We start from the raw sequence: 25,488 nt of genomic DNA, 5'->3' as shown, positions 1-25,488 counted from the left end.
TGTGTGTGTGTGTCTGTGTGTGTGTCTGTGTGTGTGTCTGTGTGCATATGTACATGCGGGTGCACATCTGTGTGGAGGCCAGAGGTTGATGTCTGGTGTCGTCTTTCATCACTTTCCACCTTATAAAGATGGTCTCTCACTGAACCTGGAGCTAATTCGGCTAGGATGGTTGGCTAATGAGCTCTGGGGATTCACCTATCTCTGTCCTGCCAGCCCTGTGGTTACAGGCACATACCACAGTGCCTTGTTGTTAAAGGGTGCTGGGGACTGCAACTGAAGTCTCCATGCTTGAACAGCAGTTACCTTTCTGATTCAGCCATATCTCTAGCCTGTGTCTACATTTTATTTGAGACAGGCTCTTCACTGGTCAGCAGCCCTAGGGATCTCTCTTTCCCTGTCTCCTCAGTGAAGGAATTACACATGTATGCCACCACACCAGCCTTGTTATGTAGGTTCTGGGAACTGAACTCAGGTCTTTACTCTGCAAGCGCTTTAATGACTGAGCCATCTCCCCAACCCCAAACAATTCCGTTTTTATTCAGTTCTGGAACTTTAGGTATCCTGACATTTGTTTTGCCAGGCCCTTGATGCTGTTCCCTCATCCAAATCTGTCTCTCTTTGACAATTTATCAGCCCCTAAGTAAGTGCAGGACACTGGTCATTGTGACAAACCATAAACTTCTGGCTAAATTCCAGAAGCTAGTAGAGCACCAGGCTTTCCTTGAGTTTATATCACACTTTCCAGTTCTCTGCTCCTTCATCATTAATGCTCCATCACACAGCAGATAAGGACAGTGCCCTCCACAATGCCCTCCACACCATTCCCCTCATGTGCTGGAACGCCCATAATTCCTCATGTGGTAGTAGCAAAGGGTAATTTTTATGCATCAGCCTGACCAGGGCATGGTACACAGTTGTTTAATCCAATGCTAGCCTTGATATCCCTGTGAGGCACTTTTAGACATGACTGGCAGGTAAGTCTATAGACTTTGAGTAAAACTGATTATTCTTCACACTGGGGGTGGGTCTCAAAAGACTAGGGTCCTCGGCAAACAAGGAATTCAACTTCATATTCTCTTTGGTTTCCAGACTCAAACATCAGCTCCTGCCAGGATTCCCAGGCTGCTGACCTGCCCTACTGACTCTAAACTGTCCAAGGCCCTTCAATCACATGAGGTGTTCTTTTTTTTTTTTTTTAAAGACAAGATCTCGCTGTATGCTCCTTAGCCTGGAATTCACCAGGTAGACCAGGCTGGACTTCACAGAGATCCACCTGCCTCTGCCTCTTGAGTGTTGGGACTAAAGCTGTGCACTTTTTTTTTTTTTTAAGCCAAGCACTATTTCCTCTCAATTTCCCTTTCCTTCCTTGGCCCCCTTTCTTGTTGAGTTTTCAGAATGTGGAAATCTGAAATTCATATTGCCCCAAAATCTGAAGAAAATTTTGACATCATGCCATAATTTAGATTTTTGCCATATCCTGTCTACACCCTTCTACCAGTCTTTCCCCAGCCTCCCCGGATATTCACTTTCTGGGAGCTTGGTCCCAAGGGGATGGGAGGTGGTATAGAGTCATTCAAAGGTGGGGCCTACTGGGAGCATACCCTGTACTGGGAGGTCCTATGGCCCTGGGAGCATACCCTGGGAGGGATTGATATTCCTTACCAGAGCTTGGTTAGTTCTCTCGACAGGAATCTTACAAAAGCCTGAGCTGGCCTAGCCCTGTCTCTCCAGCTTCTTGTTTCGAGCAATAAATTTTGTTCTAGAAAGGTTTCCCTCATTGCAACCTACCAAGAGATAATGCAGCCCATAGAGGAACCCTCAACAGGATAGGCCCTGAGCTAACTGGACTTTCAACCTCCCAAACTATCAGCTAAATAAATCTTTTTTCCTTTGTAATTAGCCTGCTTCTGTTATTTTGTTGGGGTAACAAAAGTCTAATAAATACTACAGGAAAAATTCTACACCACAAAATTTTGTTTCATAAGCAAAATTATTTAAAATATTGTATAAAATTACTTTGGGGCTATATGTATAAGACATAAATAAAATACACCTGAATTGTATCCAGATCTGTGATCCATCCCCATGACGTATCTCATTATGCTTATGAAAATATTACAACATTTAAAAAAAATCCCAGATAAGGATACATAATCTATGGACCCACACATATAGATAACCTACAGGTTCTGTTTCTCTGGGGACTCTGAGTAATACAGGGCTCATGAAAGAAAACTTATTTGTATGTCTTCTAAGTTAAATCTAGGTATCAGATACATTCAATAAAATGCAGTATTAAGTTTTTAAAATATTATGCCTATTGTATTAAAACTAGTGATTTCCTTAAGAATTCTGAAATGAGACCATATAAAAGACATCAATCATCATGATGTCAAAAGTTATCCCCAGGCTATTAATGAGTTTTAAGTTAAAAGAGCAATTATTTCCAGAGGTAATACAAAAGTCATAATTTCATATGCCTCTCTAAAATCTCAATCCCTAATTTTTGGTGAAAGCTTATTTCTTAGTGAATGACTCTCAAGATAGCTTTGGAATACATTACAGCCTTGAATCAGGAAAATCTAAATTACAGGCCCCTAAAATTCATGCTCACAGCAGTATTGTGCTAATAAATAAAACCCCTCACGAAGAAAATCCTCCATAAAGCAAGCAATAAACTTCTCTGGGTGTCTATCACGTGCTCTGGGCACCATTACAGACAAAAGCTTTTACTGCACGGTCTTTGGCTCCACAAACCAGCATCTACTCACCAGCACAAACGTTCACAGTGTGGTGCTTCGGTCTCAGTTATTAGGAAAGACGTCTATTAAACCTCACAAAGGGAGGGAAAGCCCAAACTGGCAATAAACACAATTACAAAGCAGGTCCCCTAGAGAAACAAAACAGAAAGCTCTTGGCAGGAAGAAGTGTTCTCAAGGCTTATTCCAGTCCTGCTCTGAATGACATCAGCTACTTCCCCAGAAATGGCAGCTGGGTCTTCTCAGACTAAGGAACAGCAAAGCAGGATAACCTCCCAGATTTACTACCAGTGGCCAGAGGGTCTCAGAATAGTGATCACTTTCTCCTGACTCTCATGAGAATAACCAAAGAGCCACGTTGGTTCAAAGCAACAACTGGCCCATCCTACCTTTTAGGCTCCAAACTGCTATCAAGTAGGTCACACCACAGCAGCTATGACTTTATTTGGGGTCCAGTTGCTTGGCTGGGGAGTTTAGACCACAAAATTAGCAGAGCTTTGAACTTTGTCCTGCACCGAATACAAAAACCCACTGGTGTGATTTGGAAGTTCATGCTGTTGCCTGGCATTAAGTTAATATATAACAACAATTACACATCAGAGAGAGGGGAAAAAAATCAACAGGTTAAATATACACTCTAGAAAGCCAAAACTGGCAACTACCACCAAAAAAAGTAACAGTCTAGGTACTTTGGTGGCTCCACCTGTGTCCTCCCCCACTTCCCATGTGTATGCAGAAATTTGCTAGTAAGGAGAGGGTTCTGTGTGAGTGTGTGAGTGTGTGTGTGTGTGTGTGTGTGTGTGTGTGTGTGTGTGAACTCACTCAGATCATACTATACCCACTCAGCAGAGCATGGATCCAAGAATTGTAGGTAAGCAAGAAAGTGACCTACTACTTGGGTTTAGGGGAGTACCCAGAGTTTTTCCCAAAGAATGTTCTATATAGAAGGCCAACATCCAAATGACTTTAATACTGATTTCTCAAAACAAGTCTTTCTCAGTATGCATACAGAACACTAATTTATTCAAAACCTGTTGAACACAGCAGTCAACACGCACCACCACTGGGAGGAAGCCAAGAAGCTCCAGTTATCTTCTCTGTGTGCTTGCTCCATGTTAATCCTCACAACAACCCAGGTAAGGATGACGGCTTTGCTGGTGACTCTGAACATGTTGCTTAATCTCTCTGTACTTTGGTTTCCGTGGGAACAACAATGTATGATCTGATCATGTGTGCAAGTAGCAACAGTATATGAAAAAACACTGCCACGGTGTCACAGGAAGTTCTGAGCCTTATTTTTAAAAATCATACAAAACAGGGGCTGGAGAGATGACTCAGCTGTTAAGAGCACTGGCTCTTCTTGCAGAGGACCCAGGTTCCTAGCACCCACATGGCAGTTAAGAACCATTCACAAATTCAATTCCAGAGGACGTAACTCCCTCTTCTGGCCAATGAGAGTACTGCATACATGTGGTGCACTACATACACACAGACAAAACTCATGAAATTTTTAATGAATTAAAGAGGTAAAGTATGGAAATATGAACAATCATAGCACCCAAAATACTGAGTTTGCTACTTTGGGGCATCCAGGTTTTTAGCAGTCAGTATCTAGTTCTACGCAAATAAGGAATGCACATGTAACTAGATATCTGTTTTCAGAAGCTTCATACACTCTGATCCCAAATGCAACAAAAAAGTAAATAATGGTGGCCATGTGTGCTGCTCATCCAGTGTGGGCACCGACACCCTGTGTCCATGCAGGACTAAACCTTGGTTTCATGGGTTTGGTTTAATGTACTGGCTTTGTTTAACCTATCCTCATTAATGAAGTAAAGAAACATGCTAAGTTTTTCCAGCACTGATTCCATCTGCATAGCTGAACACTTTTAACCCTGGCTGGGCAAAAGCACCAGGAATGGCATTTTAGAAAAGAGAATAAGCACTGAACATTGCTATGCAGCAGCCCCGTTCTTTCCATCTATAAACTGAGGCTCCTGGAACAGCATCCTTATCTGTGTGCAGGTCTTTCCTGACTGGCCTCCTCCCAATGCAGGGACCCTAGCTACATACACAGAAAAAAGGAGCTTTCTACACGTAGCTTAATATTTCCAACAAAATGTTTCATTCAGAGCTGGGACTACAGGTCAGTGGTAGAACACTCACCTACCATGTGTGAGGCCCTATGTTCAATTCCAAGTACCACAAAAAACAAAACAACAAAAACTCTTTCAACATTTCTTCTTATGTGTATAACATTTTTATTTGTGTGTGTGCACACGCCACAGGCCACATGGGAAGTCAGAGGACCACTTACAGGAGTTGGCTCTCTCCATTACATATGGATTCCAGGAATTGAACTCAGGTCATGAGTCTTGATGGCAAGCTCCTTTACCCACTGAGCCACCTCTCCAGCCCTTACTCCAACATTTCTTACATGCCAAATACTATATGAGGCTCTGCAGACAGTAAGTATGAAGGACACACCTAGTTCACCTACTTATCAGTCCTTGCCGAATGCTACGTGCTGCAGTAAGAGCCTGCCACTGGGTCTGAGTTCTCAGAAGGATGCTAGGAGGCAGGGACTTATCTCCAAGAGACAGATGAGGATGGGGCAGATGGCATTCAGCAGTGAGCATGGCAATTTGAGTACAGAGTAGCTGACTCTGGCCTCACATGCTCTTCGGCATTTCCTTAGGAGTTCATAGCTCCTGTCTGCTGTCAAGGAAAAATGATGGTCTATAACAACAGCCTCCAAAGACACCCCACAAAACTAAAAGGAAAAAAGTGTCCTCCTTTGTCAAAGAATTTAATGAGGAAAGAGTTCAGCTAAGCAGTCAAAATCTAAGACTTGTGAACATGACTGATACCAAATAAATATTAGAATATCTAACATCAGATCCATTAAAAAGGAGTTTAAGATATCACCTGTAGTCATCATTTACAGGGTGTTTACTAGTGCAAAACACTGCACTAAGTAATTCTGCTTTTATTCCTGGGCTCAAACCAATTTCGATATTTTATGAAGGAGAAGTGGTTGAAGGCCAGGCTCAGAATAGAGCACTCAGCTCAAGGTAAGAATCAGGGTTGGAGCCCAGGAATGCTGCTGCCTGCCCCATTCTTGAAACTATACTTGCATCTATATTTGAAATAACATGCCCAGTTTGTGAGTATGTAAATGTCACAGTCCATGGACACTTACATGCACACAATTGCATGCACCTCCAGGCATATACTCACATGAAGACATTTCTGAAAGTTTACCTGACTTGAAGACACTCATGCACTAAGTTTTAGAACCTCTCATCTGGGTAACTGGATGAAAGGCTTCCCTTCTCCTTGCTGCAGTGTGCTGGGTACCTCAGGACACTCACAGGAAGAGGGGACTGCAGTCACCACACTCAGTAAGTCACAGTCAGCAGAGTGGACAACAGAAGTAAAGCATGTGAACAGCAGGGCATAACCACCTTGTCCGGGTGCACTGATATAGGTGCTGATGGCTTTGCCGTTCAGATGTACAAGTTCACAGCATGCTCAAGTTCAGCCTGGTGAGACCTTTTTTAAGACTCTGTCTCAAAAAGTCAATCCAAGCCAAACAAAACCCCAAACAACCAGTAATCCTTATGGATACAGACACAGAAATCATAAAAATACTAGCAAGCCAAATCCTTAACAAGTAAAATGATTATATATCATGACAAACTGATTTATCTACATATTTAAAAAATCGCTTAAGGGGGACTGAAGAGATGGCTCAGCAGTTAAGAGCACCGGCTTCTCCTACAGAGGACCCGGGATTGATTCCCAGCACCCACATGGCGGCTAACAACTCCAGTTCCATGAATTTAATGCCGTCTTCTGACCTGTGGGCATCATGTGACAGGGGTGCACTTACATACCTGCAGGCAAAAACTCATACACATAAATTAAAATCAAAATAATAAGTAAAATATTGAAAAAAAAGAAAATCCCTTAAGTGGGACTGGAGAGATGGTTCAGAGGTTAAGAGCACTGGCTGCTCTTGCAGAGGACCCAGGTATGGTTCCCAGCACCCACATGGCAGCTAACAACCATCCACAACTCCGATTCCAGGGGATCCAACACCTCTTCTACCTTCTATGGGCACTGTATGACACAGGTGCACTTACTTGCATGCAGGCAAAATACTCAGACACATAAAATTTTTAAATTAAAATAAAAAAATTAATAGGCCAGTGAGATGGTTCCGTGGGTAAAGGCTCCCGTTGCCAACCCTGATGACCCGAGTTCAATTCCTGGGACCGACATGGTAGGACCCTCACAACTGACTCCTGAAAGTTGTCCTCTCTGATCTCTACACATGTGCTGTGACACACACACACACACACACACACAATTTATTTTTTAAATCCTTTAATGGAACATACTATTATCAATGAAGAAAAAAACCGTATGATCATTGCAATAGACACAATTTAAAAAATTAAGCTCCCATTTGTGATAGAAGTATTCAAACAACAAAAGGGGAGAAAGGAAACTTCCAGAAGCTGACAAAATTATCTACCAGAACCTATACACTCCAGGTAAAGGGCAGAAGGCTCTCCCCAGGGTCAGGAAGGGTTGCCTGTAGCCACCATTGCTATCCGGCACTGTTCTAAAGGCTCTACCCAGAACAATTCAGCAAGAAAGTGAAGACAAAGGCATTCAGATCGGAAGAGAAGAGGTAAAATCACCTCTTTCCATGTGTCATGATCTTATGTAGAAAATGTACTAAGGATAACACTAAAAACTCATTGACTAGTACGTGAGCTCAGAAAAGCTGCAAGGTAAAGATACACTAGAAAAGAACAACCCCGATTCTCTATCACTGCAATTAACAATCCCCACAGGAAACTTAGAAAGTAACTGTTTACATTGGCACCAGAAAGAATAATTAGGAAAAATTTAACCAGGGAAACACACAGCTTACACTCAAAAATTATAAAACAGTGTTAAAATTGAAGAGAACCTCAATAAATGGACTCATTTATTAAGACACCATTGCTACAATGGAAATGAGCCTCAATTTAATCTACAGAATCAATGGAATACAATCAAAATCCTAACTACTTTGTACAATTTTGAAAGCTGGTCCTGTAAGTCATAAATTCCAGGGGCCCAGAAGAGCCAAAAATGATCTATGCCTCACAATTTCAATGCTCACTAGAAAGCTACAGCAATTAAGATTGAGGTGCTGGGCAGACAAACTAAGGACAGATACATGGGACCCTGAAGATGGAATTAAGGGTCAGAGAATCAAATTTTGCATTCATGGGTCAACTTTCAACAAGGCTGCTCAGACTATCCAGGGGGAAAGACTCCTCTCTCTGAGAAATGACACTGGGAGATAGTCCTACCTACACCAGAAGAATGAGACTGCACCCTTCCCACATATCCATGCACCATTTAACTCAAGATGGAGCACAATATAAAATGAACACTAAAACTGAAAGTGTCTTACACAGAAACATAGAAATACATCTCCGTAGCTTTGGACTAAGCAACGGTTTCTCAGATGCTCACAAAATATTTATTTACACACAAAATAAAAAGAAAAAAATAGTAAAGTTGGGTTCATCAAAATTAGAAATTTTGAGGCAAAGAATACCAACCACAAAGGGGAAAGAAGATCTACAGAACAGTAGAGATGACTGCAAACCATTCATCTTGTAAGTGTCTAAAATCCAGAATAATAATAAAAAAAAACATTTACAGATCAACAACAAAATGACAAACCATCCAGGTATGAAACTGACAAAGGACCTGAAGGAACAGGAATCTGAACAGGTGAAAATTGCCAGTAAGTACAGATAAAAAGGCATTCAATATATTATATAAGGAAACAAGTCTCAAAACCAATGGATTCCACCTCATACACACCAAGAAGGCTGGAATAAAGTGGTGTTGGTGGCACAGGAGGAATACAGTGGTGGTTTCTGCAGGAGCGGGGAGGAGGTGTGAATGTGGAATTGTTAATGGCTGGGGTTTCTGAGATGGCTTGGTGGATAAAGTGCTTGATGCCAAAGCATGAACTCAGATCCCTAGCACCACATAAAGGCCAGGTATTGTCACCCACATTTGTAACCCCATTGGGGTGGGAGGCAGAAACAGAAGGACGGATCACTAGGGCTCTCTGACAAGCAAAAAATTGTTGAGCTCCAGCTTCAGTAAGAGACCCTGTTTCAGGGGAGTAGAGATTATTAGAGCCTCACACATGCATATAAACACACACACACACACACACACACACACACACACACACACACTGGTTGTACAGTAATTCAAATGCAGTAAACTGTGTGCTTAAGTGTTAAGTGATCCTAAGACATAGCATCCAAAGGTTGCCTATCATAAGGCACCCATCAATTAATTCAATAAATGTCTTCTTTTTATTGAATTTTTGGAATTCTCATATAATGTACTTTGATGGTGTTTAGATCCCCTCCCCATCCGATAGCACCTCCCCTTACTGCCCACCCCTGCCCAATTTAATGTACTCTAATATATGTGTGTGTGTGTGTGTGTGTGTGGTGTGTGTGTGTGTAAAATAAGGCCTATAGAGTCTAATTTGTGTCCCTAAATGTCCTTCAGTGGACTGAAGTTAACCCAAGGTCCTATCCTTAAAAGAGACTGCCTCTGCCCCTCCCAGCAGCCATTGGTTGCCACAATTTCCTTAGGTTGGGTTGGGATTTCTTACCCACTTCCTCATGTTTATGCTGGGATTTTGTCTGGTTTGAGCTTGCAATGGGACTTGTGCATGCTGTCATTGTTGCTCTGAATTCATACGAGTAACTGACCAGTTGTCTAGAAAACTGTTTCCTTGTAGTCATCAACCACCTTTGACTCGTAATCTTTCCATGCCCTCTTCTGCAATGATCTCTAAGCCTTAGGAGGTATAAGTTTGAGATAGGTAGCCTATTCAGGAATGAGTACTCTGAAGGCTCTTGTTCTCTTCACCTTGGCCAGTTGTAGGTTTCTGTGTTATAATCACATCTGCCTCTTAAGGAAACTTAATAGTTTCCTATTATGGGAGTAACCAACCACTATTTAATTGGATTTAAGGTCCACTTCATAGGATGGAGCCCATACCTGATATTGATATCAGGCTTAGGAATCTGAGGCTATACAGGTCTCAGGACATAGAGGAGAACATAATTCTAGTTTCCTGCTAAATAGTTTTTATTTTAAACTGACTCCTAATGACTTATTGCTATACCCATAGATTAATGAATCTCATTAAGCATTTTTAATAGCACTCTCGGAAGCTCCAAGTGCTGATTTGGGGTTGAATTCAATTGTACCTGCTATTGAGTAAGTGGGCCCCTCTCCCAGTTCATAAGTTAAAGTCTTCTTCCCTAAGGTGGTAGTATTGGGTGTGGGGCCTTTAGAATGTGAGCAGGTTATGAGGGCAGGGCCCTTGTGAAAAAGATTAGTGCCCTTAAGAAAAAGAAAGAAAACAAAAAAGAGATTCCTTGCCCACTCTGCCACATAAGAATTTCCACCAACCAGGAAGGGCCCTTTGCCAGCACTGTATCTGCCTTGATTATGACTTCACAGCTTCCAGAACTTTGAGAAATTAACTTCTGCTGCCCGGGCCATGCAATGAATAGTACGCTATTACAGCTGTCCATGTATCAGACTAAGATGTCAACCAAGCCTCCTTTGGCCTACTCAGGGATTATTTTTAAACAGAATTTATTTTCTATACATAACCCAGAACTTTCACTTAAACATCTAAAAATCAAGGAGCTGGGAAGATAGCTCATTTGGTAAAGTGCGTCCATGCAAGCATGAAGACCTGAGTCTGATCCTCAGACAGAACATACATAAGGAAAAAAGCCAGGTGAGGTGGCACAGGCTTGTAATCCTAGTGCTGACAAGACAGAAACCCAGGCAGCTCTTTGGGGGCTCTTTGGTTAGGGAGCCAGCCTACTTGGAGAAATGCAGAGTAGTGAGAGAACCTGTCTCAAATTTTTAAAGATGGATGGCTTCTGAGGACTGTCCTCTTACCTCTACTTGCATCTGCACACATATGCACCCGCACACCAAGTATCAGCATACATAAACACACACAGCTGGAAGGTTTGATACTAGGCCACACTGCCTTACGGACCCAATGGTGGATGTCCTAGCCTGCTACACCACTTCTTCTGAAACTCTTATAATGTCCCACTATCATTTGCATTGCCTTGGGGAAAGAAAGTAGGATGTGGCTACCATACAGCACCCTACTCCATCCACAGGTGATGTCCCAAGAACCCTGGGAGGCCTGATGCTGCAGAGTTCTCATCCAAACTAGGTAACTCCTCTGTTACCCGCATGGCCCCAAGAGGCATAAGCATCTACAATAGCTTGGCTGTCACAGAAAGATGCAAAGGGGAAGAAGTCATGACAATCTGCAGGGGCTCACAGACTCAGAGATGGGGAAGTGATAAAAGCAGCAATACAAAAGGAGTCACACCATGAGTCAGATTCATTTTATAGAGAGAACAAACAGGTTCAAAGGAGTTATTTATCTGATTTATCTAAGACAGATCATATTGCCCAGATCAGAATTGCCTGAGTTCTCATGAAAAGAATGTAGTTACTTTCTTCTGCATATCTATTAAGAAGAAAAAATTTTTTTAGCTAAGGCCTCACTCTGTAGCCCAGGCTGGCCTTAAACTCAAAACTCTTCCTGCCTCAGGATCCTGAGTGCTGAGGGGACAGGTAAGACCCATCAAACTCAGCTCTAAAGATGTTCTCAGTATAACGATAAGTCATAAACCTAACATTGTTCATAATTCATTATGTTTTAAGGAATAATAAAGCTAAACAGTATGACATCGAACTCACTTTGGGAAAAGATGATAGAAAACCAACCAGGGGTGACCGTGGACGTCTGATTTCAAGCCTGATCAACCAGACACCCACTAGCTAGCACAAGGAAAGGAAGAAATTAGTTGATAAATGACAGAATAGAGTGTGGGCCTCTCAGCTAGTAATACCTAACAGCTAATCAACCCATCATTGTGTTATTTGTTTAGATATATGGACTTTCTTTCAAGAATACCAGGCTTCTTTGTTTTTTGTTTGTTTTGTCTTTTGAGGCAGGGTCTCCCTGTAGCTAGCCCCAGGTGTACATCTCCACACCCAACACACCCAACTCTAGGCTTCATTTTTAAAGAAAACAGCAAATTCAAACATCCCAGAATGAGAGAAGAAGGCTGGGAGTTGTTTCCAGGCCTCACTCCAGGACCAGTGGACCTAACTTGTCTTTGGACTTGCTGGGCCCCATTAATCAAGAGACCTGGTTTTCTGAGGAAAGCGCATGTTTAGTTTGCTTAGGGTGTGTGTGTGTGTGTGTGTGTGAGAGAGAGAGAGAGAGAGAGAGAGAGAGAGAGAGAGAGAGAGAAAGAGAGAGAGAGAGAATCTGAAAAGCCGATATTAAAAGGAAACTACGTTACCATAGAGGAACAAACATTATGTTCTATTTAACCATATGTTTCACCCTTTTATATGTTATATGAAAAGTAACAGATCAAGGTCTCAGCTTCCTTTCCAAAACCATACTTGGTAAAACAAGTTAATGGTATGCTTACAATGACATGAAGTAACTTTAGATCTGAACCTGGACCTGTTGTGTTTAAGTTCAACATAACTTAAGGAGATCATCTTAGAATGCTGCGTCATGGCAAGAACTGATGAAAGTTGAGTTTGTTTTGTTTGGGTTTTTGGTTTGATGGTGGTGGTGGTGGTGGTAGTGGTGGTGTGTGTGTGTTTCTTTTCCTTTTCTGAAACAAGCTATCCCTATATAGCCTAGACCAGCCTCCTGAGAGCTGGGATTACATACGTACACCACCACACCCACCTCCAGAGACCTTTTCTTGCATAATCAGATCTCTCTACAGAAATATATAGGTTCAGTCAGGAAATATGGGCATCTGAGTTCCTGAACAGATCACCAGCCACCCATCAAGCAAGCAGATGCCACCAAGCCATGGGGCCATCTGGAGTTACTGGCCCTCTACAACACTTCCTTTGAACTCATTCATCAGATGTGGTAATGTCTCCACTGTCAAGCATGTGGCACTGAGGGGAGAGGAGCAGGATATTCCCACTACACAGTCCCCCTCTAAATCCACAGATGTGTTCCATGAGTCCCAAGAGAGACCTGACACTGCAGACAGCACTGAGCCTTCTATGTGTTCTCTTCTTCATATACCCACATACTATGGATACATGGTAAGAATAACAATAACAATAAAATAGAACATATTACAGCAAAAGTAACTTAAATGCATGAATTATTTATATCTGGAACTTTCTCCTTATTTCAGACTGCAGTTGATTGTGGGTATATGAAACTATAGAAAGTGAACTCTAGTGAATAAACTCTAAAACTATTCATGAGACACATCCATTGGCATCCAGCCATCTCCTGGCTTCACCCTCTACACAGAGGCCAACAGGGGCCATGAGATCTGGCCTGCCGGTTCTAAACTGAGGGTCACTACTTTACTATTTTGTTTCTGCAAAAATGGCATCCCTGAAGCCAGGGCATAGTCCATGGGCCATGCATTTGGAGTGTCTCTGTGCTTGGATGGCACAGGAGCCATTTCCTTGGAAAAACTGCCCAGTTCTGGTTAGCAGTGTTTCTGGAAGTGTTTCTGCTGAGGTGAAGTACCTTGTCAGCTCAAAGAACATAGAAATGTGTCCCTCCAGAAAGAGGAGGGCCATGTACCTAGAATCACTGATCACTGGACCCAGGCTGTTTCAAAGGGGACATCTAGGGACACTCTTCTCTTCAGAACAAGAAAAACATAAGTATTCACTTTGGAAATTTGTTGTCTTTTTAATCCTCTCTCAAAAATTACTAAAATGCACCTGGGGACTTTTCAAGTGACCCGGAAGGATACCCAGAGAGGGTAGTCACCATCCCAGTTCAGAGTGGCAGGGCCCAGAGACCTTCCTGCTGAACCAGTCTCTGTTCACAATGATCTTTTTATTCTAGATTGATCTGCACAGATACCATTATCTTCATCTCAGGAGAAGAGTGTCCCTATTGACGGAGCATTCTTCAAAAGCCCCAACCTGGGGACAGAGATGCACTGTTGGAGGGGAAGATGTGGCTTCTATCCGTGACTTTCCAAGAAAGCCTAGAAAACAGCACCATTTAACTGATGACAGGCAGTTCCTCTTTCCCTTTAGAGACTCCTCCATCTAGAATGGAAGGAAACAGAGAACAGCAGTATCCACCCACAAAAATAAAAAAATGTAATCGTCTACTTGAATAGTTCAAATTAATGGTCCAGCAAGCTGAAATGTAATAAGCCTCTGTGCAGAATACCTGTTGCATGGGGTTTGATTTAATTAATCTCAGCAGGCTTAAAAAAGAACTCCAGGATACCATGAAAGATTTCCAGTGCTGAAATGGAACTATAAAACCTCAGTTATCAAGTCAGACAGGTATATTCTAAGATGCAATGGTTCAGAACTGGGATGTCTCCAAAGGCCCAGGTGCCCAGTCCCCAGCCCACAGCCCTATGGAAGGTGCAAGCTTTAGGGGGGTGGGGCATAACAGAAGCAAGTTTGATCCCTGGAGGCCTGGCCTTGAAGGGGAGATGGAAACCCCAGCTCCCACCCCCTTCCTGGTCACCATGAGGCAAACAGCTTTGCATAGCCCCATGCTTGCTACCATGATGCTCTGCCTTGCCACAGGCCCCAAAGCAAGGGAACCAGCCAACTGTGGATCAAAACTTCTGAAATCATGGGCCCAAATAAACTTTTCCTCCTCATAAGTTATCTCAGGATTTTGTTACCTTAACAAAAGAACACGAGAATTGACCCACACACCTGTTAGGTATTTGAATACTACAAGGTGGTAATCATAAAGTAAAACCATTCTGTGTTTTTCCAGAAGCTTCTAGGTCAGAGCCCATCAAGAGTGAGCACTCAGTACAAAAAGGTCAGATTACAAGGGAGGAAATGCAAAGGCAGAAAGAGCTCCTACTTCCTCCTCCAAGACTACCTCTGTATGGGAGGGTGCCCAGCAGGCTCAGCATCTCACACATTCTTCCTCACACTGTTGGTGCCCTAAGCAGCAGAGACAGTCTGCAGACAGAGGAGATGGGCAGGAGAGTCTCCTGCGCTCCCTCATTTCCAAACCCAGCTTTCCTGAGGAAAAGCCTAGAAGAGCTCTGTCCTTTACTGGGAAGCATCAAAACCCACAGTTCTGGCAGAGTGGCCTGAGGACACAGGGAGGGGTTGATCTCACCCCAGTGAAACAAGAAGGCCCTTCACCAAGAAGGGCCCGGCCCTGGGCCCTGGAGACTTCAGGTTTGTTTCAGAAGAGTCAAAGGTAGAAAAGAGTAGAAAGCAGGCCTGGCAGATCTCAAAACACATCATTTTAAAGAATATTGTGTTCTTTCTGGCATATGTTGGATTACTTATTAATTTTTTAAAATTAACATTTAATTTTCTCATTGAAATACACATATATATTCATTTTGAATATAACTAAATCTGCGGCTATTAATACATCCCCATTCTTTATGGTTCAAAATGAGCGTTGGGGGGGGATGTTATTTCAGAAGGATCCGTGACCATTTAAGCAAAGGCCTTTCCTTTGAAGGCCTGGATTTCTAAGCCCTATTCAAGCTGTGGGCAAGGCGACTGATACGGCTGAGTCCACACAATGGCAGCTAGTCTTTACCATCATACTGAGTGGCCTGTGTACTGGCTATACAAAAGTTTCCTTTGCACTTAGTAATTGGGCAGTAGAACAAATACAGTGAATCAATTCTTCCCAATTGCAATACACATTTGAATGTGTGAGGCCAGTCTAACGGTAAACACCGGGTATTTGCAGCCCTGCACTGCCCAGCAAAACAAAACCAAGAGAACAAATCATGGACTGGATACGAGTTCACACATTTCTCACTTATGTAATTAGTTTTACCACACAGCCAGGACTGATTCAGCACCAAAATAAACTAGGAGCAGGCAGTACTCAAACCAGACTGGAGGCTTCCTTCTGAGGGTGTTACACTTGCTTCGGGTCACTCGCTCAAGTCTCAGTGTCTTGGGTCAACTTGGTTTTAATAACTTGTCAGGATATTTGTTTTTCTTGTCAGGATATTTTTGGATAATTATTGCATGGGGTTTGATTTAATTAATCTCAGCAGGGTTCAAAGAAAGCCCAAGAAGTCAACAAGAAAAATGTCCTTCAGACATTCTATTATTAAAAGTTTTGTAATTATGTCCCCACAAAAGACGAATATAGAGAATGTCACCACCACAAATGAAAACAAAAAAGGAGGCCAGCAAGATGTCTCAGCAAGTAAAGGTCCTTGCTTGCCAAGCCTGAAGACCTGAGTTGGATCCCTGGAACCCACGTGGTGGAAGGAGAAAACCAACTCCCTAAGGTTGTCCTTTGACCTCCACATGTGTGAAGCGGCATCATGTATGCATGCACAAAACAAACAAAATAAAACCCAAAGAGTTGAAGTGGGGCTCTGGGTTCTACCCTCAGTACATTAAAAACAAAACCAAAAACCACTTTATTCATGCTGACAGAAAAGCATTTCCACTGTAGGACAGGGAATCAAATGGCTAGCTTAGAGTCTGGTCTAAACCAGGTGCTCAGCATGGTTGCTGAATGAATAAAACAATGAGTGAGGATGGGGTGAATATGCATGGCTGGATACAATATGCAAGAGTCTATGTTCTTTCAAATAATGCTAGAACAGATACTTTATAACACAATGACTTTCAGATCTTAGATGACAGACCTGCCACCAAAGAGAGACCAAGTCTAGAGCTGGATTGGGAGCATTCCCAAACTGACACTTGGTTATGAATGAATGGTTGGAGAAGGTAAACTCCAGTATGTACTAGAACATTCCCATCCACACTGTAAGGTACTCCCAGCACCAGAACCTTGTTCTCTGTTCACAACAGCATCTTCTGAATCACACCACTGGAGAATGCTCAGAGGATTAGACATGGAGAACGGCAGCATCTGAGCTACTTCCCAATTCCCAGAACACTGCAGAGGGCCACAAGAGGTCTGAAAGCTGACAAGCACTCAGCAGGGAGCGAGTAATCATTCAAAACTGAAATGGCACTTCTGCCTCCCATCACAAGCCATCATAACCTTCATCCCCAGACACAGCCTTAAAACTTTCTGAGTGCCAAGCAATACTCCTGAGCCTTTCACCAGGACCCACTCACATAATCCTCACAACAGCCTGTACCAGCACTCTCCACACTTGACTATATGTGGAATGCTTTCAAACATTCCAGTGTCTAGGTCTCACCCGAAACCAATCACAATTTTAGATGAGAGGGGACTAGCCATCAATTTTTTAATGACCTTCCAACATACAGCAAAGCCTTTGAAACCCTCATCTGAGGTGGCTACTGCTATTTTTCTTTAAAATATTTTATTTATTAGTTTTATTTTACATGTATGAGTGTATTGCTTGCATGTGTATAAGTGCATCCGTGTCATGCAATGCCTGCCGAGGTCAGAAGAGGATGTCAGATTCCCTTGGCACTGGAGTTATGAACAGTTGTTAGCCACTGAGCCATCTCTCCAGCCCCAGTTAACGCTAATTTTCAATGTGTATATTCCTCCAAAACTGGAACATAGGGTCCAAGAGACTCTCCTATGTTGCAATGCCAGGCTCCAATATAGGTTTCTCCCAAATGGCTAAAATAAGAAACTGGAACATAATCCCCAAAGTGATGGGGGGTTGGAGATGAGGCCTTGGGAGGGTATTATGTCATGAGGGTGCCACCCTAATGAGTGAGATTAAGGCCCTTATGAAAAGATCGTCAGAGGGGCTGAGGGAGGTAGCTCAGTTGGTTAAGTGCTTGCCATGCAAATGTGAGCACCCACGTAAAAAGCAAAGCCCGGGAGGATCCCTGGGGCTCACTGGTTCCCAGTCTAGCCAAATGAGTGAGCTGCAGGCTCAGTTAAAGACGTTTTCTTAAAAATAAGGTGGAGGTACTGGAGAGATGGCTCAGCAGTTAAGAACACCGACTGTCCTTGCAGAAGACCAGGGTTCAAATCCCAGCACCCACATGGCAGCTAACAACTGTCCGTAACTCCAGTTCCATGGGATTTGACAGCCTCTTCTGTCCTCCGCGGGCAATGCACGACACAGGTGCACTTACCTACAAGCAGGCAATACACACATACACATAATAAAAATAATAAATAAAAATTAAAAAAAAATAAGGTGGAGAGCAACTGAAGGAAGACAGCCTCTGGCCTCCACATGTATGTACATGGGTGCACACACACAAAAGGGAAGGGGACGGGGAGGGGGGCTTCAAAAAGCCATCTTGCCCTTTCATCTCCTGTCACAGGAGGACACAGTGCCTGCCCCATTGGCTTCTTTCATCTCTTCTGCCTCGTGAGGGAACAGCAAGAAAATCCTCACCAGATACTAAATGTCTGTGCCTTGGTGTTGGGAACACACAGAGCTGAAAAATATTTCTCGTCTTTATAAACCACTCAGTCTATACCCAGTCATAGCAGCAGAAAAAGACTGAGATAGTTACTATCTACACCTTTCAGATATGGGACCTAAGGCACAGAGAGGTTAAGACCGTCACAAGATCACACAGCTGGTAAGCTATAGAGACAACCCAGGATCCCAGACTGCTAAATGAAAAGAAGTCATGGCAACTAGAGGTGTTATAGACATAAGGTAAAACTCTATTACACAGTGGCAGGAAGCTGATGTACACAGGGGAAAGAGCATGAGGGAAACCGCCATACCAACAGGTGGGAGCCCAGTTCCGGATGTAGTGCTGGTGCTCAGGCAGCTGTGACATGGAGTCGTTCAGGGGCTGGGGCGTGGCTCAGCAGTGCTTACCTCAAATGCTTGAGGTCCTTGGCTTGACCCACAGCATGGCAAAAAACATTTTAAAAAAATATTTTTATTTATTATTTTTATTTTATGTGTATGAGTGTATACTGCCTGCATGTGTGTAAGTGCGCCATGTCATGCAATGCCTGTGGAGGTCAGAAGAGGGTGTTGGATCCCCTGGAACTGGAGTTATAGATAGTTGTCAGTTGGCATGTGGGTACTGGGAATTGAACCTGCGTCCACCACATGAGCAGCCACTACTCTTAACCACTGAGCCATCTCTACAGCCTGAAAAAACATTTTTTAAGATACAAAAGAAAAGGAAAAAGCTGCCCAGGATCTCCTCAAAGCGTGAGCTCTTGAACCATGGCTATCAGACACTTGTGAGCACACCTACATGTGCTTTACAGGAGGCTTTTAACATACAGATGGCTAGGCTGGGGCTATCGCTTAGTGTAGAGCTCTTGCCCAGCATGACAAGGCCCTGGGTTCCATCCCCAGTACTGCAAAAATAATGTATTTACAGATTGCTGTGATGTATCCCAGAATTTCTGTTTAACAGGTTTGAGGAGCCCTAGCATCTGCCTTTCTAGCAAGTCCCCACATCTTAGATTATAGAATCAGTCACAATGATGGGGACAAGCAGCCATATGAAACTATTTGTGGGCTCCTGGTCACCAACCTGAAGTTACCTCCTGTCCCTGTCTCTATGTTACCCTGAGGCTAGAACTCAGGACTCTGTCAGCTCCCAACCCTTGCCAGCCAGCCTGCACCTCATCTCCAGGAAGGCCTTCCCAGGTTTTAGAGCTCTCAGGAGTCTAATACCCTTCTTCATAACTGACCAGCACACTCATGGTGCTTCTCACTACTTAGTTTTTCAAACTCGCCTCTCCTCTCATACAAGAACACGAGCCTCTTCATGAAAACAGGCTGTTTCTAAGAAATTCACTGTCCATAAACAACATCCAATACATGTTAGGTACACTCCAGTCCCTGCAAACCAGCACGGACAGTAGGACCACACAGACCTGTGATAGCAGTAGCTGCAAATCCCCATGAGGCCCCCACTGTGCTGTCATTCATGATGGGTTAGAATAAAGCTGAGGAGTTACAGGAGAGGACTCTGTCCCCACGACAGAGCACATTTCTGAAGCAGAGGTTATTTTTCTTCTGCTACTGAGAAGTCCCAACCCACACAGATGTACTTAGAAGTACATGTGTAAGCTGCAAGCTGTTTGGGATGCAAGAGCTCTTTATCTATACTGGTGTGTGTATATGTGTGTGTGTGTGTGTGTGTGTGTCCTCAGAAACTTGTTTAATGAAACAGAACTGCAACAGAATTGCACTCAAGTGCAACAGACCACCCACTGTAATTATCACATGGTACAGCATCTTTTAAGACTGCCATCAGAGGTTGGAGCTGTAATACTGGGATTGTCTCACTGCAGGCTGCCCACCTAGTACTGTCAGACATTAGGCCTGGTCTCAACATTCCCTTGCCTCTGCTTCAGAAGTTACCACATACACTAGGAGTACATGGGTTTGGAGTGGTAACTAGGAAGGGCTGAGAGAGGACAGGAGATCAGGTAATTTGGTGGCCTAAGGAAGATGCTTTCAGAGATCTCTCAGGTCTTTCCCTTCCAAATAAATCCCACTGGACTTCTCAAGCCAGTCTCCAATCCCTCTCCAGGGATGTTTTGCCAGTCTTAGGAAACCTATTCTGTCACCTCATTCATGGGGTCTAGGGGGAAAGGCTAGTCCTCTACCTGATGAGGTATAAAAGTTCTCTTCAAGCTCCCGAATTCTGTGAGGTAGATGGGGAAAATTCTGAGGCAGGTATGTGGTCCCTGAAATTAGCAGAGTCTGAGCCCCTTGTTTCCCACAAAGGCACCAAGTACTGTTTCTGAGATATATGTGGCCCTGTTCCCTGGTCAGGAAACCAAGATCTTCAAGATGCTCCACAGTGGAGGCAAGTCTTTTCTCTGGGACACCAGAGAATGACAGCATTTCCTGTGTCTACTAATGTGAAACATCCCAAACACAGCAAATCACCAAACTACACAAAAAAGCATGCACCAATCTTAGCTTCTGCTGCATTGCCACAGCTCCCAGAGGTGCTCAGAGGCATAGCAAGTGTCACCCACACTCTGGCAGAGCCAGGACATGAGGGTCCCTGTGGGTCCTCATGCTCATGGGCCCTGCTCCTCTGACTTGTGCTTTCTTCAGCTCAGCCAGCAGGAGCCATTTACCCTGGAAAAGGTTCTGTGGTAGCATGCTTGCTCTGGAGGATGCAGGTTATAATCACAGATATGTAGAAAAACGCACATGGCCCTATGGAGCCAGGCCGCCATGGATTCAAATCTGTCTCACTGCTGACAATGGCGCTCTGGGCATGGCAGCCTCCCTGAACCTCCAGACTCCATTTAGGGAGCAGTAAAACCCAGGCAACTGCTTGTCTGAATCACAGTCCACAGATGACCTGCACAGATGTTTCCTCCCTCCTCCCAAGAAGCTCATGGTCACCCTGCACACCAACAGACAGATTGGGAAGTCCTGACATACAATGAACACTGGGTAGCAGGGTTGAATTCTATCCTTTCTGAAGATGATCATCACAGGAAATCAGAGCCCTTGAGGCTCTACAAGAGGGTGGGAATCAGTGCAGAGGACTAGGAACCCCAAGAAAGGCTTGGACATACAGAGAACAAAACAAAAAGAGCAGCTGTTCTGCCTCTGCCCTGTTGTCCCTCACTGCTGTTTCCTTTAAGATGCGTAAAGAAAATCGTGTATATTCTTTGTACTAATGAAATTCTCTCAGTAAAAGAAAAAGAGAAACATTCCACATACCGAAATTCCCATGTCCTATGTGTTTTGCCTCTAGAAAGACATGTACGTTGGATGTTCCTTCCTGGCACTCTGGAAATAATTGTTTTTCCTAAAAAACCTGGATTTATACTTCTGTAATGTTACATCCAAATTATGCCATTACATCTCAAAAGCAAACATTTTTTAGTAAATGTTTAAGGCAAGCAAGAAAGAAAACTACAGATGATTTCCACTCTGAGTTTGGAAAATGGAAGGTGCACCAAGGTGCAGGGCCAGGTCCCAATCCTGGGTTCTGGGGCCAGCTCTAGTGCTCCCTGCTTCCCTGTGCATCTGTCACTTTATATCTCTGGGCTCTTCCAGCTATCAAAGTCCATAACTTCACCACCACTCTACTCCAGCATAAATAAAAGAAATAACTTGCCTTCCACTCTTAGGAAGTAAAGACTAGCCCAGAAATATCTAATCAAGACTTTAAGACCATATAATGAAATAGAAATAAAAAATTCATGAAACAACATGGTTCTCTGAGACCCCCAAGGTCCATTCAGCTAAAGTGAAACTGAACTTAACACATAGGAGTCAGTTAGCAATGAGCTTTTTTATGACACTTTCTTTCCTGCTTTGGCAAAGCGGGAAAGTAGGCTAAAGGAGTGGATGAAGGGACATCCCAGATTTTCTGAAGGACACCAGACATTTGGTTTTTCCCTAGCACTGTCCTACAAGAGTAGACTTTGTGCCCTCAACTGGCATATCCTCAAAGTAAATAAGACACGTCAAATAATGACCTCATTTCCAACGCTGGGCATCAGGCCTGCCAGAGTGCAAGAAATCACATGGACCCAGGAGAACAGTACTTCCATCAATTACACAGCCATGAGAACCTGTCTGCTTCTGCTTCTTACCTTCTCTGAGCCCTTGCTTTCCTCCTACGTAAAATGGGACAGTGAACCTCTGTTACAAGGATGTGAGGAGGATTTTAAAGGAGAATCACTATGTGCCAGGGCCTCAGAACAGGCCTGGCACACAGTAAGTGTTCAATAAATGCTGTGTAATCATCACATTAATGCTGATAATAATATTCTAGGACTGCATGTACAATTCTACTTTAATAGACACAGACACAGTGGCAGATGGAGAGGTCTGCAAGCCAGGCAGGATGCTCCTGTGGACATGCAGCAAACTCTCCTGATAATTCCAGACTTTCTGGGAAAAAAAGATGTCTGCAAGGTAACTCAGGGCCGATTGCAAAGGAGGAAAAGAACCTAGGTATGCCCTTGGCCTGTAGAAAAAAAAGAGGAGTCTGGGATCAAGCAAGCTGTGAGAGCCAACACAAGCAGTGGCAAGCTGCAGCTGGGTGAAGCACACTGTCAGGGACAAACAGGTAAAAGGAAGAAGGCTGGAAAGGAACCAGCAGGCATGGGTACATACATAGGTCCCAAATAAAGGAGAGGCTCACTGACCAGGGTGGGAGAAAGATGGCAAATTAGGGAGCCTGAGAGGTGGGTGAAAATTAATTAGAACATTGGATGAGAAGAAACAGGCCCACCAGCTCTAGAGGACGGGGGGAGGGGCAGGGAACAAGATTCAGCAGCACATGGTGGGGTGCATAATTAACCCACACCCGGAGAACAATGCAGTGAGGAAGTTTGAAAAGGGAGGACAGAAAGGGAAAGGAGGCATTTGTTAGGAAAGGTGGAAAAAGAAACCGGTGGAAAAAAGGTAAAAAAAAGTAAGCGGTGAAATTTCATGCTTTGAAAGTAGGATTAAAAAAGCGCAAAATACTAGGCGATCCGGAGGGCTGAATAAGTTAGAAAACACTAGGCAACCGAAAATGAGGTGAAGAGCTGAGCAAACCGTGGGGGAGAGGGGGGCTATGAGCCTGGGAAGCCTTGGTAACAAGCGGTAAATAAATTCAAATTACTATTCTAGTTATCAGTACGAAGATCCCAAGGCTAGGAAGCAACTACAGTAGTTTTGCTTGCTTGTGTTTGGTTATGGAGGATTTGCTTGTTTGCTTGCTTGGGGCGGGGGGGGGGGGGGGGGGTGGCATTGCGTTGCACTTGGAGAGAAAATTTGCTCAGACTCTGTAACTTTGCAGTCAGATGGGTGAACGCCGGCACCACAGTCCGCCTGGCCGCAATGCTACCTTCTGAGGACTGACTGGCTGATACAGCAATATAGCAATTCCCCGCATCCTAAAACAGAAATGGAGCCAAACCAACTCTGCCAACTCACTCTCCTCAATCAAGTGACAACAAACAGCGTGTCCCGAAGTGTTTCTTCTGGAATGTATCTTAGCAGGGACCTGGGAAGATACTTGCTTTCTAAGCCAAGTGCTCCAACTGCATCCTCTCCCTGTCCCCTCCACGCACAGGTCACGCCCTCCGGGAGGAAGGGACCCTTCAGGGGGGCCACTGGTCGCCAACCTTTGTCCGCCGTCCCGACGCAGCACGGCAGGCGGCCCCAGGGGCAGCGAGCGCGGGGTAGAGTTTCAGGGTAATCCCTGACCGGTCCTGCTGGAAGCGCACCAGCAAGAGCAACACGCGCGCCCTTCCCCGGGCGAGCCCAGGGCACCAGCAACCGCTGCCAGGCAGGGCACACACAGCGGCCCAACAGGTGAGCAGCCCGGGCGCGCCCAGGAGCCGGAGCTGGGGGCAGGACACCCTCCCGAGCCCGAGGCCGTCCCCTGGCGCTCAGAGCCTCCCCGATGCCCACCAGAAGCCCCGTCTGGCGCCCGCCGGCCAGAGGCGAGTGGCCCCTGCGCAACCTCACCTCAGCGGTCCCGGTTCCACCAGCGCTCCAAAGCCAGCGTATCCAAGACGCCCTGCGCCCCAGCGCCGGCTCTAGCGCCGAGTCCAGAGCTCGCTAGACTCCGCGCCGAGCCGCCAGGGCTGAAAGAGCGGCGCCGATTCCCCTGCCCGCGCAGCTCCAAGCTCCTCAAGACCACGCCCCCGAACCCGCTCCCCAGAGCCACTCCCCAAGCCAGCAAGGCCACGCCTCCCACTCGCTCCCCTCAGGGCTTTGCCTGAAAGCCCACTTCCCAAGGCCACGCCCCGGAGCCCGCTTCCCGGAGCCTCTCCCCACGCCCACTCCTTCAGGCCACGCCCCCTGGCAGCCCTCAAGGCCACGCCCTCAAGCTCGCTCCCCTGGGGCCTTCCCTGACCGCCCACTTCCCCTGGGCCATGCCCCCATGCCACGCCCAGAGACCCGCCCCCAGAGCCTTCTTCACCAGAGGCCACGCCCCCAGGCTCCTCTTCTCTTAGGCCACGCCCCTACCCCGCTTTTCCCCCCGAGACCACGCCCCCATCGGTGCGCTCTGGTAGCTCCCCCAGGCCACGCCCTAGCCCCAGGCCACACCCTCCACCGGGCTTACCTCGGGGCCCAGTCCCGCCCTTTCCTAAGCCTTCTGTACCGGGGGCGTGGAGGGGTACACGCCCCCGGTACAGCCTTCCCCCGTTTGGGGCCCCACCTCCCACCCCACTCCACATCCTCCGCAGGACCAGTCATCCAGCCACCCGAGCCACTCTAACACCGGCTCCCGAAAGCTAGTTCTTTCCGAGCTCCTACCCGGTCAGCTCCCAGGTCCCGCGGGGTGAGAGCCGCCACGTCGCCCAGGCAACCGCCGGACGCCCACTGCCCCTCCTCTGCCTGGAGTACACCCGGCGCTGGCTCCGCGGCTGTGCTCGCTTTAGTCGAGGCAAACTCGGGGTGAAGATGCTCAACCTACAGGTTTCCCTAGAGCCTGGCAAGAACCCGGTGGCCTCGGTGAACTCGCTCAGAGAAGTACTTTTCTTTCTAGATTCAACTGAAGTCACAGAGGAGAAGCAGCCCGCTATACCAGAATCTGTGACCCTAGATGCTCTTTGATTATTTCTGCGGAATTCATAAAATATTCTTTAAAACATGTTTTTAGATGGTTCCTTTGTATGATTAGTCTAACATTAAAAACTATTTTATAACCAAACAACAGTCACTATTTTAGGTAAAAGAATATATATATAGTCAATGAAAAATCTATAAAA

General features: G+C 45.0%; 1 protein-coding gene across 3 annotated transcripts in view; it reads right to left on the bottom strand.

Annotated features, from left to right (window-relative positions):
* Spata13 (spermatogenesis associated 13) overlaps nt 1–24,385 on the bottom strand; it is a 150,646-nt gene extending 126,261 nt beyond the window's left edge. For 2 of the 3 annotated variants that reach the window (XM_008824995.3, XM_029559577.1), the window contains exon 1: nt 24,239–24,385. The gene's annotated coding sequence lies outside the window, so the exon portion shown is untranslated. Of the gene's footprint in view, nt 1–3,148; nt 3,233–24,238 lie in introns of those variants that run through there. The other variant, XM_029559576.1, reaches the window with a different exon arrangement.
* Nucleotides 24,386–25,488: the final 1,103 nt, after the last annotated feature.

Source organism: Nannospalax galili, unplaced genomic scaffold, assembly GCF_000622305.1.
Source record: "Nannospalax galili isolate Female #2095 unplaced genomic scaffold, S.galili_v1.0 scaffold488, whole genome shotgun sequence".
In the NCBI taxonomy this organism is placed as follows: domain Eukaryota; kingdom Metazoa; phylum Chordata; class Mammalia; order Rodentia; family Spalacidae; genus Nannospalax; species Nannospalax galili.
This window is presented reverse-complemented; position numbering and strand designations above follow the sequence as displayed.